This window comes from Chrysemys picta, chromosome 25 (assembly GCF_011386835.1).
Source record: "Chrysemys picta bellii isolate R12L10 chromosome 25, ASM1138683v2, whole genome shotgun sequence".
In the NCBI taxonomy this organism is placed as follows: Eukaryota; Metazoa; Chordata; order Testudines; family Emydidae; genus Chrysemys; species Chrysemys picta.
This window is the reverse complement of record NC_088815.1, coordinates 6,514,298-6,533,373: the sequence shown is the minus strand read 5'-3', so window position 1 is coordinate 6,533,373 and position 19,076 is coordinate 6,514,298. Positions and strand designations below refer to the sequence as shown.

The following is a 19,076-nucleotide window of genomic DNA, read 5'->3' as shown; positions in this document are numbered from 1 at the left end:
CCACACCGACTCCTTTCCCTCCTCCACCCGCCCACCTACTCCTCTGCCTCCCCTCCCCAGCTTCCACACCGACTTCTTTCCCTCCCCCTCCACACCTAGTCCCAGCTCCAACACCGACTCCTTTCCCTCCCCCACCTGCCCACCGACTGCTCTGCCTCCCCTCCCCCTCCCCAGCTTCCACACCAACTCCTTTCCCTCCCCCACCCGCCCACCGACTCCCTTCCCCCTCCACAGTTAGTCCCAGCTCCCACACCAACATCTTTCCCTCCCCCACCCGCCCACCTACTCCTCTGCCTCCCCTCCCCCTCCCCAGCTTCCACACCGACTTCTTTCCCTCCCCCACCCGCTCACTGACTCCTCGGCCTCCCTTCTCCCTCCCCAGCTAGCCCTAGCTCCCACACCAACTTCAAAAAATACCCATTAAGGTGCAGTGTGGCCACATTAGCAGGGGTTGGCAGGGCCCTACATTTTGCATTTCTTGGCTATTTGATATGGTTTGGCTTATAGCCCTAATGTTGCGTTAACATTGTTTTTAACGTAGCTTGGTGTTATTTCTAAGGACAGAAGGAAGGAGGAAAAGAATGAATTGGACAAAAATACTCACTGAAGTCTTGTTGCTGCAAGTTGCTCCATGCAGATGAACCTCCCCACTGCATTTAGCCTTATTGAAGTCCATAGAGCTCCACACAGCCCTGGGTGAATTTCACTCTGCCCTGGTTCATGGTGCTGCAGTGATTATGCTAGCCTTGTTAAAACACTCCAGATGTTTTGAAAAATTATATCCAGTGCATCTTTCTAGACGAGCAAACTCTCAGATAGACTTTTTTTGGGCAGTGCACAATTTTTAAACATTCCTAACTTTAAGTTTTTCCTTGTTTGTTTTAATCTTGGTCATAGGTATAATAGTACTTCTCCGTGAGAGCTATTTATTCACACAAATTAATAGTTCAGACATTTTTTAGTTGTCCATGTGTGGGGGGGGTGAAGTTTGGTAGTGATAGTCTAAAATGTAAAAACTCATTTTTGTGCTGTGTACCGCAATGAGGAAGTAAACAAACACTGGCCATTTTAATAGCAGAAGTTCTTCCTCCAACAGCAAACACATTACATCAGTAGGGAAACATGTTGTGCCTTTCAGCATCCAAAAGCATTTTGGAAACCAAAGCCTTGGTCCTACAACTGGATCTGTACAGGGTCTGCCTCCTTCGATCTGACAGTATGATCAGAGTCCAAGCGTGGCCCAAAGGAAATGACATGGGATTTGGTGGCACCTTAAAGACTATAAATCTGTTAGTCTTTAAGGTGCCACCAGACTCCTTGTTGTTTTTGTAGATACAGACTAACACGGCTACCCCCTGATACTTGACATGGGATTGGGAGTCAAGAAACATGGGTTCTCTTGCTGACTTGCCTGGGTGGCCATGGGCAACTCTCTTTAGGCAACATTTTCAAAACCTTTCACCTATATTAAATGCATTTAAAAAAGAAAAGGTTAGAATAATACAGAAGCAGGAAAGGACTACTGTATTCCAATGACGAGGGTTTGTTTAATTGGGCCAAGTGTATCTATTTTAATGTACAATCTTTCAGATCACAAAAGCCCTCTTTTCAAAACCAAACTCAGGCAGAAACTGGACGGCTAATCCTATTATCATAGATACAAAGGAGATCTTAAAACAAAGGTTTGCCTGGTGCTGAGTGTGTCTGAATAGTGGGATTCAGTGTACTCTCTAAGTTACCATAAAGCACGTGGAGTAAGGTACGTATAACAGAAAGGAACTGTCAGAAATATAATATTTGTACAATACAGTTTTCAAGGTCATGGTTTTCTGATGAATGTGAATGGCCGTTTGTTTTTTAAGACCGCTCTGGCCAGGGAGAGAGTCTTAGCTGCAGAGACTAGCTGGATTTTGGCCGTTGTTTTTGTACATTCTTTTATTCATTGTGATTTTAAGACGTGCCCATCCAGAAACTCTGAGTACATGTACAGAGACTTAATCAATACAACATGCAAAATGAAAATAATGTTCAAATCTCCACTGATCTGCTATGGCCTGAAACCACCCTGGTCAAAACTGTGTGGAAGATGGTGACATAAATACTGTTGCCAAAAAAGCATTGTTCTGCAGCTCATGTGACAGACCTCACCTAGCTAGCTAGTGACTTGTCTTAGGGGCAGGATGAGTAATGGATGTGAGGGAGAAATTCTTTGCTGGAAGTGTCTGCACTTAACCCCAGGAGCACGAAACAGGTGAAAGAAACACTAGTATCTAATCTGATCCTTCTCCCTATGTTTGGCCATTGATTTTTGAATCTGAAGCCAGTTGCAGGTACAAAAACTAACCTGAAACAATAAGAGAGTGGCAGCTCAGTGATCTTATTCAGGCCAAAAGCAACACAACAGATAAGAGCTGCTGATTCTTGCTTTGTGTATTATTGAGAAAAGTCTTCCACGGGGATGGATGTTCAGGTTGACTCCAGGACTGTTATCATAGTGACAGGAATGGTTATTGCTAGTAATATTTATTGAATAGCAGTTCTGTATCATTATGTTGACTCCCAGGGCTGCAGGTAAAATGGAATAAATTGTAGCAGCTTTCATCTTTAACTTGGTGCTTGAGACAGTATATTTGTTAAAGGCTTTTTTAGGGAGCTGAGGTGACAGGCACCAGTGTCCTTTTCTTAATAAAAAAATCTTGGCACAGTTGTGTTCCATTCCAATGATGAAAATAGGAATATCAAAATATTTGTATAATCCTTGTTTCCTAAACCAGCAGAGATGAGGAATATTCCAGCAGTGACATGCCTCTGTGCCTTGAAGGAAAGATAAAACCCTAATAACCCTACAAGCACCTCTTCTTATCTGGTTTACTGATGTGTGAACTTTAGATCCAATCTCTGGTGTTTTCCCAAGCCTCCCTTATAGCCATTGGGGAAAATGAGAATCTGAACTGGGTTGTTCAGGATAGATGATAATGGATAAGGGATATGGAGCCTTTCACCTTTTAGGTCATTGGCCAACTGCAGCCCATGCTCATAGTGTATCTGATAGGGCCCTACCAAATTCACAGTCCATTTTACAGTCAGAGGATTTTAAAAATCAATAAATTTCATGATTTCAGCTATATAAATCTGAAATTTGATGGTGTTGTAAATGTAGAGGTCTTGACCCGAAAAGGAGTTGGGGGGGTTGCAAGGTTATTGTAGGGGGGGCTGTGGTACTGCTACCCTTACTTTTGCTCTGCTGCTGTTGGCGGTGGTGCTGCCTTCAGAGCTGGGCAGCTGGAGAGTGGTGGCTGCTGGCCGGTAGCCAGCTCTGAAGGTAGAGCTGCAGCACAGAAGTAAGGAGGGCATAGTATGGTATTGCTACCCTTACTTCTGCACTGCTCCCTGCAGAGCTCGACCTTCAGTCAGCAGCCGCTGCTCTCCAACTGCCCAGCTCTGAAGGCAGCACAGAAGTAAGGGTGGCAATAACGCAACCTCCCTAAAATAACCTTGTGACCCCCTGCAACTCCCTTTTGGGTCAGGACCCTCAGTTTGAGAAACACTGATCTCCCCCATGAAATCTGTATAGTATAGGGTAAAAGCACACAAAAGACCAGATTTCATAGTCCGTGATGCATTTTTCATGGCCATATTTGTGAGATGGATGCGCCATATGGAGGGCAATGGGCTAGATAGGTTACTCTTAGGTCTCCCCTCCCCCCAATGTCTTTGTTTCTACGGGAGTTGAAAGTGTTGCTGATCATATGACACAGGACCAGTGCTTAGAAACATTTACTAGCCCAGAAAGTGTTGGTGCTGGTTCCCCAAAACATTTCTAGTCCTGGCAGCTTGTGGAATGCTGTCCCTGAAATCATGGCTGTCACTTTATTGATGTAAAACAAAAAAAGATCAACTAATTAAAAAACTTAATTGAAGAAAACATTACTATTTGAGCCTCTTCTATAGTCCACTCTTCCAGCAAAGAGAGAAGTGGAGTCACAGGTTGTGGAGACATTGTCAGGGGTTCCTGTTTCCAGGTTCAAGAGGAGGTTCAATGTAAATAGGGTGACCAGATAGCAAATGTGAAAAATCGGGAGAGGGGGTGGGTGGTAATAGGAGCCTATATAACAAAAAGACCCAGAAATCGGGGCTGTCCCTATAAAACCGGGACATCTGGTCACCCTAAATGCAAATAAGAGCAGTAAATTAATATTTTGACTTAGAGGGGGAACATGAATAATGGCCTATATTTTCTCCACTTAGCTGAATGAGGCTATTGTAGCTCTTCTTGAATGTGGGAATAGGAACTGCTCATTATGTTAGCAGCAGCACGGGACTCCTCCACCTCTGACTGCTGGCTAAGAAATATTACTCCCTTTAATAGCTGTGAAATTCTTGCATTGTTTTACACACTCAACAATCCAACAAAAACAGTGAATAAACATTTTTGACAAATTGTGAATCCCCCTACTTTAAAAATCAAGTAATTTTGATTGCCAATTTGCTTTCTCCCTTCAACTGCAGCAAGAACTTGTTCTTATTGTTAATAGTTCAACATAGATGTAATCAAGTACCAAGACAAGCGAATATAATTTGAGACTGTCCCCCCCAAGAACCTAAAACTATTATGCCATATATAACAGTGTCATATAGTTCACAAAAATCAGTATGTATGCTAGCTCCCTCACCCTGTAGCTTAACATTGTGTTCCCAGGATCTCTCAAATGCCCATCCAGTCTGCTGTTGGGGGTGGGGGAAGCAGGAAAACAAAATCTCATTAGGCATGATACCAAAGCATTGAACAAATAAGCCCAGCAAATTTCTATTTGCAGTGGATCTCATAAGCAGAGCTCTTACGCCTGCAAGTTCTCTTCCTCAGAACTTCTGGTTCATTTCCTCCCAGATTTCAGTTTAGTCGATTAGCCAGTTTTACATTCCCCTTCCTCCAAAAAAAGCTAGTTGTCCTTTTTTAACTTATCCAGAGCTTTGCGGGGTACAGAATTTGCAGCATCGCTGATTTTGTCTTGAAAAGCTCTCAAGTCCGTTGACTCTTTCTTGTGAGAATAATTTGTTTTGAAGGTCAAATACCTTGCAAACCGCCGAGGTTAGAAACAAATGCTACATGCTGCTGCAAAGCAAAGCTGGGATTCTTAGCTGCTTTCCAGCACTCTAAAACATTGGTTTTCCAGGTGCTTCATGAAATATGAACCCTGCAAATAAATAGTGGCTAGCCCCCAACTTGGGTTGCTAGCTGTACACTGTGCCAAGATTACTTACAGCAAATCCCGTACCTCACCCCAAAGTAATTTTCAATCCTTGGTTTCTCTCCTACAACCAGCTGGTTTGCAGTGGTCTTGGATCCCGATCCAGTAACAGACATAGAATACTTTAAATCCCTTCCCAGTCTATGCTTTAAGGGCCCAATCCTGCAAAGGGCTAAGGCACCTCCTGAGAAGTGCCGAGTACCCTATTCCCATCATTTTGCAGGATCAAGCACTAGGTGTGGGTTCCATACAAAAAGCAATAATTCATAAATAAAAAGATCATTGGAGAAAAAAATAGAACTAAGAGCAGGAAGTCTGATCAGACAGACCTCACAGAAGATACTATCAAACGTCTGCTCCCTAACATTTGTGGCAACTGAAATTTGCCTGAATGGTTTTTTAGTTTGTGGATTTACAGTTCTGTATATTAAGATGTTCCATAAACTTTAATCTTGCATAAAATGTCCTGTTCCTGCTGAGAATTATGAATAAATGGATAGAATAAATTCACATTTAATAAACAAAATAGAAGATATTGCAGTGTCCTTATCATGCTATACTATATGCCTGTTTAAAAGAGTGTTTTCATTCACTGATCCTGCTTGCACGGATTTCATTGTGATTGCTTTCATGTAATGTAATGGGAGCAAGATCAGGTCCTTACAAAGTGTCCAGTCCTGTGAGGTGCTGGGTCTCTCCTGAGTGGTGTTGAATGCCCTGAATTCCCCCGGAATTTGTGGAGAGAAAAAAGGGGGGCAGAGCCCCTTGGAGAATCAGATCCTAAGAAAACAAGTCCCTGCTCGAGTGTGAGTAATTAGTATTTGTGATGTGCAATGGCTTTGTGGAATTCCTTCGTGAACATTTTCAGTCACTGCGGATCCCTTCACCCAGCTGCATGCTAGATTGTTTGTGTGCTGGGTTGAGTTGTTTGTTTTTTTGCTCAGCTTCCCTTTTAATTTTACAGAACTGTTCAGCAACTGTGATGATTCTTTACAGCATGAGTTATTCTTACTCCACCCTTGTTTGTTGTTTTTTGGGTTCCCTGTAGCATTGGCTGTTCTTGTTTAATTCCTGTTGGGCCTGTAACAGTCAACTTTAGGGATGAGGAAGTGCATAGAGTGGAGCTGCTTTTGTAACTCATAATTTGGTTTGAAAATGTTCTCAAAACAAACGGATGCCAGCAGTGCGACTGTTAAGACCCATGCAAAATCTGCTCTGTCAGGAATCAGTTCAGAGTCAGTTCTCCTGCCTAAACATTTTGCCAAACAGTTAATTAGAATGGATTTAGTCAGAGGAGACTTTTCCCCAGTTAGATCATTTCTGTGAGATTATTAACTAGTATATTTTCCCATAAATAAAATGAAGCCTTCTGGGCAGGGTAGGCAATTTAGCTTGGAATAAATTGTGTGCGTCATGCTCTCCTTCTTCAGAAAGGCGCCAGCACTGGAATGGTAGTTCATTGAGGCTACAGTAACAGCCACAGACCAGCTCCTTCTGGTGGTGCGCGACTGGGAGAAGGGAGGATTCCAACCCCTGCAGAGATCTCCTCCACAAAACCTATTTACTAGGGCATTGTGCAAGACCCAGGCTTTTGCCCTTGATGCCATCAGTATCCGAGCCAATATTTGCCCATAACTCTTTGTACAGTGATCATTAGCAGAAGTGGAGTTGGGAAAAACCACTAGGCTGACTTGGACACTCTCTCTCTCTGATGGGGCGAGAGTTCAATCCCTGTGGCCTATTCAGTCCTTGGCTTCTCTGCTGAGTCTTCCATGACAGGGACAATTAGTATTAATTTTGTGATGTGGATATTTGTCCTCTGGAAATTAGACTGAGAACCTACTACTTTCATATGGAGGCTCTCATGTCATCATACAAGAATTCAGCAAACACTATAGGTGAATACGTGTGTGCGATCAGACCAATGCCAAACACGGTTACATGTCTGTCCCACAAGATTGTCTATGACCATTGCAGGCTGTTCTATCCTTGCTTTGTGCTGTTCATTTTCCACACCAAGTGTTAATACACCTTGCTTCAAAGCAGTAAATGGTGATACAAGTCTGCCACCACCTTACTCTGTCATGGGCTCTTGCTTCCTAGTTGCTATGGTGAACCAGACATGCTTTCGAGTTTGACTTCTGTGTGGTTTTGAATTATTTGTACTGGATATCATGAGAACAAGTGCATTGCTTTAGCTGACTATAAAATATGGCCTTGGATATTAGTCAGCCATACAAACAAAATCAACAGCTGATCTTTTAAGAGCATGCTTTGAATGGCAGACATTCAACAACAGTTAAGGATTTTATACTGGGAATCTCGCCCCACCCTTTGATCCTGCAAACAGACCAAAGACAGCACATATGGAACTGATCAAGTTGCCTCACGTGGGGGTGAGATCAAATCAGCCTAAAGAAAACTGAACTACTGTGCCAACATGTGCCAGGGAGGCACATGTCTACCCAATTATTAAGATCAACAATGTTCAAGTCTGTGCAGAAGTTTTGCTACCTAGGGAGTGTACGGTCACAGAATGCCAACTTTGATGAGATTACTTATTGCATCGCCAACGCCAGCGTGCGTTTGGAATGCTGTCATGCCACCCATGGAAGGATAGAGGCATCAGAATAAGCACCAAGCTAAATAGCTGCCAGGCAGTTGTGCTTTCAATGCTTCTGTATGTTTGAGAGACGTGGACAATGTATCACAGTAGGAAACTTTCACGTAAACCATCCAACAGCCAGCAAATGGTAATGACTTTTAGTCACTATCAACTGAAGACCTTTTGATGAATAGGCTTGTTTCATTATCCTGAGCTCTCCAGTCCTCCATGAGCTTCTTTATAAAAATTCTCTGGATACAAATTAAGGTACTTTGCTCTATAGCTGTTATTGTTTAACCTCCAGAAGCTGAAGTTGAGACATTTGAGTTTTATTATTTAACCTAGATTGACAGGTTTGACTAGTTCCACTGCAGCTTTTGTCCATGCCTCAGTGGAATGCCCTGAAAGGCCATCTTGTAATGTTTCATAGCAATGATCCAGCGAATCATGATGGATATTCCTGTCTCTCCTAAGTGCACTAGAGGGTCTGTTTATTCTTCTCTTGTCCACCAGCGTAGGCACACCTCCCTCACAAAGATGTACTAACCCAGTCCATAGGGACTTTCTACTTCAGAGTGTAGATAAGCTCCGAATTAACACTCCAGCGCTGCAGCTGTGCTACTTCAGTGAAGACACTACCTATGCCAATCAGAGGAGTTCTCCCGTCGGCGAAGGTATGCCACCACCCTGAGGGTATGTCTACACTACCTGCCGGATCGGCTGGCAGCGATCGATCCAGCGGGGGTCGATTTATCGCATCTAGTCTAATCGATCCCTGAGCGCTCTCCCGTCAACTCCCGTACTCCACCGCCGTGAGAGGCGCAGGTCGAGTCGACAGGGGAGCAGCAGCAGTCGACTCACCGCGGTGAAGACACCACGGTAAGTCGATCTAAGTACGTCGACTTCAGCTACCTTATTCACGTAGCTGAAGTTGCGTAACTTAGATAGATTGCCCCCCTAGTGTAGACCAGGCCTTAGAGGCTGTAGCTAGATTGATGTGAGAATTCTCTCATCAACCTAGTGTTGTCTACACTGGGGATTAGGTCAGTTTAAATGCCTTGCTCCGGGGTGGATTTTTCACACCCTTGAGCAACATTGTTATATCAACCTAATTTCCTAGTGTAGACCAGGCCTTAGTCTAATACTTAAAGCCGTTGATGGAGAGTCAGGACTCCTTGGTTCTACTTCCAGCTGTGCCATTCTTTTGAAGTGTCCTTGGGAAAGTCATTTAACATTTTTGTCCCTCAGTTTCCTCCTCTGTAAATTTGGGAATAAGAATGCCTATCTCCCTCCCTACACGTATCCAAGGCTTAGGTCACTTTTGTAACACTTCAGAGCAACAGAGAAAAGGTGCCAGAGAATTGTAAAGTAATAGCATTACACTGATAGCATTGCACTTAAAGGGCTGATATAAGGAACACGACAATGTAGGAATTTCCATACTGGATCATAGTAATAGATACTTAATCTGGTATCCTGTTTCCAACCATGACCTATACTAAATGCTTCCGAGGAAGGTATTTCTACCAGGTGTTTCAGAAGAGTGCCTGATATTGCGCAAATAAACTAACATTGACCGCAATTAGCAAATTAGCCCTTGAATATGCTCCAGTTATTCTACCTAGTAAGGCTATTTATTAGTGGTTATTCATATAAATGAATAATCCCTATTTAAACTCTTTGCCTCAATAGCTAGTCACAGTGAGTTTCACAGGTTTATTGTATTTTTTAATAGATTCAGATTATGATGGATGTGTCACTAGGACGGCATCTCCTTGCCTTCATCCTTGGTGTATGGAACCTTCCAAGTCAGCACACAGATTTCTGAATTCCCAGTTTTTAATATTCCCCACAATGCATTGACTCCACCCAAATATCATCACAGTTTGGCTGTTGGACACATATCTACTCATCCCCTGACTGACAGCAGCCAAGCAGCCTTGGGAGCTAAAGAGCACATTCAAGGTCTAATTTACTAATTGCCATCAATGGCCATTCAGTTGTGTGAACACAGCCTCACCCCATTTTGGGGCTCATTCTCCTCACAGCCGAGTTCAATGGGAACAGCTATTCACATCCTGATTCCTCAAGAATGGAACCAATAAGAGTCAGCCAGTTAGCTTGCTGCAGCTGCTGGAACAATACCTTCAGTATGGCAGCTTTGTAGTTATGTTAAATCAAGTACTGAACTGAATGGGCTACAGGATATGAATTAAAACGGACCACTTCAGAGTTCCCGGAAGGCAGTGTATACATAAAGGATAATCACGTAGATCCCTATGGCAGCATACATCAGGTATACCACTAATAAAAACACTTGGCATTTATATAATTTATTTGCATGATGGAAATGCTTTGTAATGCACTTGTAATTCATTAAATCCTTACAGCATCCCTTAGGAAGCTGGAAACTTACTATCCTTATGTTAATCACAGATAGGAAAACTGGGGCACAGACAAGCCCATACAATAGCAATGCTGAGATTAGAGCTCAGGAGTCCCTGTTTCTTACACCCTTGTTCAGTTCACACTGCCTCTAAATCAAATCATAGTAATGATGGATGCATCCTACCAGGGCTGGGAAGTTCAGCAGGACTTCAAACCCAACTAATTTGGTTTCTCCTGGAACAGTATCTACACACAATCCTCCTTTATGTGCGAAAAGAGTCCTCAGTGTTTTGGTATCTCAAAAAGTAGTCCTGATCCAACTAGACAGTCAAGACCCCATGTTTTATTTAAAAAAGCAGAGAGGAAGAGGATTGTGTCACCCTTGCTGGTTTTCAACGCCTCTCCGATGAGCAGCATGCCAAGCTGTGCTCTTCTAATCGCCCTGGTGTCTGGCTGCTCAAAATTGGCCACCAGGTGATTTGCCTCAACCACCCACCCCGCCATAAACGTCTCCCCCTTACTCTCTCCGATATTATGGAGCACACAGCAAGCAGCAATAACAATGGGAATATTGGTTGCACTGAGCTCTAACTTAGTCAGCAAACAGCGCCAGTGCGCTTTTAAAAAGCTGCCTGTGTATGGCTTCATGAGCCATGGGAGCAAGGGGTAGGCTGGCTCCCCAAGGATAACTATTGGCAACTCACACAGTTCCATGAAAGTGGCCTTACACACAGGACCGGCTCTAGGCACCAGCAAACCAAGCACGTGCTTGGGACAGCACATTTTCAGGGGCAGCATTCCGGCCATCTTTTTGGGGTTTTTTTTTTTTTTGCTTAGGGTGGCAAAAGCCTAGAGCCAGCCCTGCCAACAGTAGCGCGGGGGGGGGGGGGGCGCCCTGGGAACGCTGTGGTTCGTGTCTGGGAGCAGCACCCGCACCTTGTGACTGGGTTGAGCGGGCTCCAAGCCTGGGACACTTGGGCTGGGGACCGCCACACGGGGCATATGGAGCTGCTGCAGGTGCCGCAGGCGGCCGCCCCCCAGTGCCGCAGCCGGGGATGGGCGAAGCGGCCCGAGCCACCCAGGGACTGCGGCAGGGCGACCAGGAGCAGCAGCGGGGCCATAGTGGGGACCGGTGCCCGGGGCACTGCCGTGCGGGGCCTGCGTCCCGCTCTCCAGGGCTCCGCTCCCTCTGGGGCTACCCTGCGCCAGCTCCTCAGTCCCCTGCTGGGGCAGTCCCCCAGCTCTGCCCTCCCGGGTCCCGGCCAGTCCTGGAGGCAGGAGCCCTGGCTAGAGGGACCCTGGGCTGAGGCACGGCCCGAGACCCCCGCTGCTTACCCCAACCCTGCCAGCGCTGGACCGGCTGGAGGTGAGGGGGGAGTGGGCGGAGTCAGCACTGGGGGGGGAGCCCAGGGCTGGGGAGGCAGGGGTCTGTGTGGGGGAGCCCAAGGCTAGGGTGGGGGGCAGCCAAAATTTTTTTTGCTTGGAGCAGCAAAAACCTAGAACCGGCCCTGCTTACGCATGCATAAGTTTTGCAGCCACTGGGACTCATCCCATACCCGCAACACTATGCGGTCCCACCAGTCTGGGCTTGTTTGCCGGGCCCAGAATCGGTGTTCCACTTTACCTGCCCCACTGCCGCCATGATGTCCCAATTGCCACATCCCGTGCTTTCAGGAACGTCAGTGTCCATGTCCTCCTCACAATCGTCCTCGTGCTGGCATCTCCTAGCCAGGTTCTGCACATACCGCAGGATAATGCGCGAGGTGTTTACAATACTCACAACAGCAGCGGTGAGCTGAGCAGGCTCCATGCTTGCCGTGCTATGGCGTCTGCACGGGTAACCCAGGAAAAAAAGGCATGAAACGATTGTTTGCCATTGCTTTCAAGGAGGGAGGGAGGGGAGACTGACGACACATACCCAAAACCACCCGTGACAATGTTTTTGCCCCATCAGGTATTGGGAGCTTAACTCAGAATTCCAATGGGCAGCGAGGACTGTGGGATAGCCACCACAGTGCACCACTCTGAGTCATACACGATCGACTGTATAAAATTGCTTTCTAAAGATCGACTTCTAGAAAATCGACCTGATTTCATAGTGTAGACATACCCTTACTGTGCAGTGTTTCTCTGGGCTGTTAAACTGCTGCCAGGCTTCACCCCAGAGGTGCATTTCAGTGGTAGGCGAATCACAGAACTGATCCTATGAAGTGAGCTTTACGTATTGTTTGACTACCGAAGATTTAGGAGGACTAAAGATACCGCCCAGAAAACATGGAGGACAATAGAGAGTCCCAAAATAAAATCAAATTATGGGGTGAGAAAAGATTTTTGGGGTGAGGGGCATCCTGATGCTAAATTTTGCCACATGGATGAGCCCAAGCCCTTAATGTTTGTAAGAGTAGGCAGAAAACTCTTGAAATGCTCCTGGGTGAAAATCAATCATGAATGGACTACAGAAGCTGACTTCCCTTGGACTGAGTGTGTCTTGACATGACCTTGAGGCTGCATGTTCGCTGAGGCCGGGTTAGCAATGAGAAATGCGCTCAGATATCCATTTATACAGGATTCTCTAGGGAAAGCAAAATCTACTGAAGTAGTGTCAAAAGAAAGTAAAAGCTGGGTGGATTTTCCTAAACTTTCAATGTCCGGGGGCCTCTTTACACTGAGGTTGTGGAGAAGGGTGTGTCCAAGAAGCATGCAAGAAGTATTTTGGCAGGATGGCTATATAAACTGGAATTCCAAACCCACCTTGCTTTCTAAAGGGTTGCACAGTAGCATCATCTTATCCTTAGGGAAGTTTATGTAGATCAGTAGCTAGGGCTTAAAGCTCGCTCACTCTGAGTCACTGTTTTCCCACACAGAAGTTATCATCTTCCATATAAGGACTTGATTTGACAGGTACTCTGGTGGTTCAAAAGCAATCTAGCTAGGATTATGTTGTTATCCCACAATATGATGGGGGTGGGGGAGTTAGTGTGTGAGTGGAGGAGAGGTTTCAAATGTACCACAAGGGCTGCATGAACAGGATGACAAAGGGCAGAAGATAGAAATGGTCTTCTTTTCACACGATAATGGAAAGCTGAAATAGCTACCAAATGTACTTCCAGAGAAGTTGCCTATAACTCAGGGTCAAACAGTTTTAGTGAGGAACTCATTAAAAGGATTCTTGAGGCTTTCTCTACAAATAGAAAATTTGATAAATTCCTTCTAAACAGCTGGGAGGTTGCTTAGAAACAACCTAACTCTCTCTCTCCCATCTCAGGGTCACCCCAAAAAGGAGAGGGATCCTAGTAGGGTGACCAAGTGTAAAAAAAAATCGGGTAGGGGGTAATCGGCACCTATACAAGACAAAGCCCCAAATATCGGGACTGTCCCTATAAAATCAGAACATCTGGTCACCCTAGATCCTAGGCTGGGATGAAGAGAGGTGCTCTGGTTCTGCGTAAGCAGTTGTAGCTAGTCTCATCCTGAAGAGAGCAGGCACAAACAATCCCTAACAGCTCTGAGAACCCCCTCCATCTTGGCAAGCATGGTAGGATCATGAAGTCTCTCCTGAGCTACCAGAAGTAATAGAGGAAAAGATGTATGTGACTTTCCCACTCCAGTGGATGGAGAAGCTGTCTCATCTTGGTGCTATGTTCAGAACCCCAGTAATGTGGTGTTCAGCAGTGCGGCAAATAGAGCTTTATCTGGCCCCCCAGAGAAGAAAGATCTCCTCCATTACCCAAAGATCCAGGGGCCGGGTCAATTAATAATCAGATGAGTCATTAAATTTTCCCTTTCCTAGCAGGAAAATGGCAACTACCAATATCCTGTTGGACACTGCTCTGTGCCACAAGCATTCAGCTGTACCCTATCAGTGTGGGAGGACTGCATGAGCTCTGAAAACATGTCATCACGAGTGTGTTTTTTGCCTTCTAATCTGCGATAACCTCAGGGACAGAGATGATAGGGGGAGCATAGAAACATTTGCCCCTGCAGGGGAGATAAAAAGGGAGAGTAAAATTTAAGAAGATACATTTCTGAGAACAAAAGGGAGACTTTCACAGTGAATCAAGCAATTCACAGCAGACAGCACGTGCTTTAGGTACAAGGTTACATTTTGCCTTTTATATTGAGCGCCTGCTGGTATGGTGACACATCACACACAGCTGGACAACAGAATTCAGTTTCCAGGCAGCAATGGTAAGCCAAAGGGTCTGTGGGGTTGGCTTCTTCCGCCTTCATAACGTGTGGGAATGGTTTCAAACTGCAGCGCCCTCCTTTCCCATAGCAAGCAATGCCAGTTGGGTTTGCCGTTTAAAAGGAGGGGGCTGCGGTTTTGGGTTGGATGTGCAGCACACCCCTCCCCTCACCGCATGTCTATTCTCCGGGATGATCCCTTTTAGCCAAGGGCAAACAGCCCAGCATGAACGGGGTCCTTTTACTCTTCCCCTTACAAAACTTCCCCTATTTCAACCTGGTGACCATCAATGATATCACTCTCCTGAGGCTGACACAGAAAGTTAAAGTCCGAATGTTGCATGAATGCGACCAAAACCCAGGACCATTCGCTGCCATGCTTTGTGCTGCAATGGTTCCAGAGTACTTGCTACTGGCTTGGCGTGGTAAAGTGCCCTACCATGAAGGACGGAATAAGGCAGCCCTCCCCAGAAACCTTCTACAAAGGCTTTCAGAGTACCTCCAGGAGAGCTTCACGGAGATGTCCCTGGAGGATTCCCGCTCCATCCCCAGACACGTTAACAGACTTTTCTAGTAGCTGTACTGGCCATAAATGCATCCCAATTCTTCAGGGCAAATCAAACATTAAACACAATTGCTTTTAATCCCTGTAGTGTAGTTACAAATGTGCACTTACCAAAGGTGTCTTCTCCGCCTTCAGGGTCTGGGAACCCGCCTTGGGAGGGTATTGGCTCCGGGGTGATGAAAAGGTCCTGGCTGCCGGGGAGAATGGATTCTCCATTTGCCTGCTGTGCATTCTCCTCCTCTTCCTCATCCACAAAATCCTCCTCCATGTTGTGAGAGACTCCCCCCTGGCAGGTGTCCATGGACAGCAGAGGTACTGGTAGGGTCCCCCCCAGAATGGCATGCAGCTGCTCATAGAAGTGGCATGTATGGGCAAGGATTTGGAGCAATCACATTTTTGAATTGCTCCGCTCCAGCTCCGGGCATAAAACCTACTGGTCCGCGCTCCAGCTCCAGGCTCCAGCTCCAGACTCCGCTCCAAAGCCCTGTGTATGGGGCTCTGACCTGGAGCGACCGTTTGCCTCCTTTGTCTTATGGTAGGCTTGCCTGAGCTCCTTAACTTTCACACGGCACTGCTGTGTCCCCCTGGTGTAGCCTCTCCCCACCATGCCCTGTGCGAATTTGGCATATATATTAGCATTTCTTCTTTTTGATCGGAGTTCTGCCTGCACCGATTCTTCTCCCCATACAGCAATCAGATCCAGTGTCTCCTATTCGCTCCATGGTGGAGCTAGTTTGTGATTCTGGGACGGCATGGTCACCTGTGCTGCTGAGCTCGCCGCACTGACCAAACAGGAAGTGAAATTCAAAAGTTCCCGGAGCTTTTCCTGTGTGCCTGGCTAGTGCCTCGGAGTTGAAAGTGCTGTCCAGAGTTGTCACATTGGAGCACTCTGGGATAGCTCCTGGAGGCCAATACCATCGAATTGCACTACCCCAAATTCGAACCAAGGAGGTCGATTTTAGTGCTACACTCCCCTCGCCGGGGAGGAGTACAGCAGTTGATTTTAAGAGCCCTTTAGGTCGATGGAACGGGGTCGATTGTGTAGCCGCTTTGCTTATAAAATCAATCTAACGTGGCTAAATTCGACCTAATCTCGTAGTGTAGACCAGGGCTCAGTGAAAAGTACCACATCCAAATAAAAAGAGGAGGAAGTTTTGGCAGACTAGAAATATCTGAGTTGGGGCTAATGTCCATCCTCTTAAGGAAAATCCCACAGGATCTTTAACAACTATGGTGGTTCAGGATCTCCATTTTATGGTCTCCTCTGACAGTCATCCTCTCCAGCAGTATGGCGCTTCCTCACACCATTCTGGGCCACTAGTTTAGTATGACTTAAGGGGAAGAGCACCTCCCACTGAATTGCCTGATCCTGCAGGTCTGAGGTGTTCCTTAGAGGTCTCCTATCCTAGTCAAGGAAATGACTAAAAATAGGATTTTGGGGCAGAGGAAGATTTTGGGTGTGAAAACCAGTTGGCTTTCATCTTCCTTTGCACCAGGGCTAAATCCCGCCCTCTTGCAAGAGGGTACAACTCCACCAAAACCAGTCATTTGCCATTGTCCCCTCTTTCCTCAGTTGAGGCATGAGAACGTTGAAAGGCCTGACCCGGTCGCGTGACTGCTGTGAGGAGGCAGTGGCAGGTTTCCTGAACTGAGGCATTCGATTTCTCAGTAAGGTATGTTCAAGAACTCTGTGTTTTTAAAACATTAAGGATGAGTGGCAGAGAGCAGTTCAGAAATGCTGCAGCTATTGGATCTGTGGGAGCAGACCACCTGCCAATGAAAGCTTGTGCTGTATATTGTCAGTTTGTGAAAATTGACATTTTAAACGCCCGAGTCCCAAGAGGCTGGCGAGTCGGTTCTGGCTAGAGCAGTGCTATAGGAACTAGTTTACTGTATCCCCCTGTGGCATGCTTGGTGCCAGAAGCAGCACTAGGAGGGGGCTTTTGAAATGTATTGGCCTTACTTCTCATAAATGGGGCCTGGAACTCCAGCTGCAACTCATATTTGCCAGGAGATGTGCAGGAGAGAAAGAAATATGTTCCTCAAACTGGTAATTTAAGGTTATCAGGGCGGGCTGGGAAAGGACTTGGCAACAAGGTGACTCACGATAGCCAAACTGACACAGTCCTGTCACCCTGCTGGGCTTTGGGACTTAGCCAGAGCTCCCCAGTCTCTTCCATCTCCAGCACTGAACAGCACCACTACTTTGAGGCTGTGTCTTAGGCCCCCTTTCTGTTGCACGGTCATGTAGCTTGTTGAGAACTTTTACCTAGCTTTTTGCTCGGCACACCGGGACTCTGACTTGCCTGAGGCCTCTAGTGGCTATCACACTATACATTTAAAATAATAAAAGAAATCTGCTGTTGCCTCCCCACAGGGATCACACTGCGGGAGAAGCTTTTCATCATCATCCTCACCTTCACCACCCCCGCCTTCCGGGGACACAGCCAAGAATGACCTACAGCCCATATACATTTTCCTTTAGAAAAAAACAACATGCCTGGGTATTTGACTCTGTGCCAGGATTGTGTTGTGACTGGGGAACAGTGACTCAGACATTATTGGTTTCAGACATACGCTACGTGCGGAGAAAAAGCCAGAGCAAGCCCCACATGATGATGATATTAGCATGCCCCTCTCCCACTTGCACTGAGACTCCTTACGACCATTGAGTGGAGCAAGACTGAACTGATGTCTGCATGTGCATGCATATTACTGTCGAATGCCGCAGATTAACAAACTGCTAGAGGGAAGCATTTTAATGATGAAAAACCATACAGAGCTCAATTGTTCTCTGTATCCATAGAAAAATTACTCCAGCCACTCTCTAATTGAGTTGCTTCAAAATATGCTTAGGGGCAGGGGAGGAAGGGAGAGAGAGAGAGAAGTGGGGAGTTTTTTTCCCTAGTCCCAGCGTGATTTATCTCAAGTGCAGACTGTTGGATTTTCAGTGCCATTTGGGAAACATGCTGAAATCAAAAACTTTCAGGACTGGTCTGGTAGACTTTAAATGTCTAAACACAGAAAATACCCAAGTGGAGCCCAGACCTACGAGCGACAGCTCCCCAACAGTACCAGTGCCCCTCTCTTTTGCCCATCCAACAGAAGCAAAAACAGATGGGAAAGGTGGCCTGAGCACAGGACTAGGGCTAAGGACTCAGATTCCCAACTCTCTAAATCTGAATCATGTGTCTTATTGCAGTGGGGGGGGGGGCATAGATCAGCATTCACACTGCACTCCCCATCAGTACCCTGTCTGGGCCAGGGAAGCTAATGGTTCAACCAGCAGACCAAATTCAGTGATGAATCCTGGTCACATGCCCCCTGAGGCACGTTGTGCCTTCACTAAGAAGATTGTTGTAGTGTCTCGGAACAAACTGAAAAATGGGGCCCCATCGTGCTAGGCACTGTATAACCATTATAGGAGACAGACCCTTTCCTTAAGGCCTTAGAATCAAAATGGACAAGCCAGACAGTGGGTAGGGGAAGGGATACAAGCTCTGATACAGAGTCACTCTGTGACCCTGGGTAAGTCAATTTATTTAATTTCTCTGTGCTTCAGTTTCCCAATCTGAGGAAGAGAGAATACTAACCTACCGCACAAGCATGTTGTGAGTTTAATGGATGTAATGTTTGTCAAGTGTTTTGAAGGTGATGAGGCTAGAGCAACATTAGGAATTTCTTAGCTAAAGCCAGCCAAGCCTCTAGCATCAATAGTCCATGAATATATTTAATTTCAAACCACATCTCCCTCCCCAACCTATGGGGTGTGTGTGTGTGTGGGGGGGGGGGGTATTAACACTGGGATCCTTTGCTGACCCTCATTTCCAACTAGATCCTCCCACCCCACCCTTCCAAACAGTCACACCCCTGGCTTTCTCCACACAGTTCAGACCAAACTTTTTGATATTTTCTTATAACATTTTGGCATCCCCAAAAAAAAAAAAAAAAAAAAAAGACACACCTCCGTATCCATTCCTAACTTAGTCTGTGTCTCAGGGAATTTTTCCTGCTATTATCTCAACTTTTTTTGTTTCAAATTCTGTTTCTCTCTTCCTCAGGATTTTTCAGTCTCTGGTCCCCT

General features: G+C 46.0%; 1 protein-coding gene across 1 annotated transcript in view; it reads left to right on the top strand.

Moving 5' to 3' along the window:
• The window catches only part of JSRP1 (junctional sarcoplasmic reticulum protein 1), a 60,303-nt gene that overhangs the window by 866 nt on the left and 40,361 nt on the right, over nt 1-19,076 (top strand). The window lies entirely within an intron of this gene.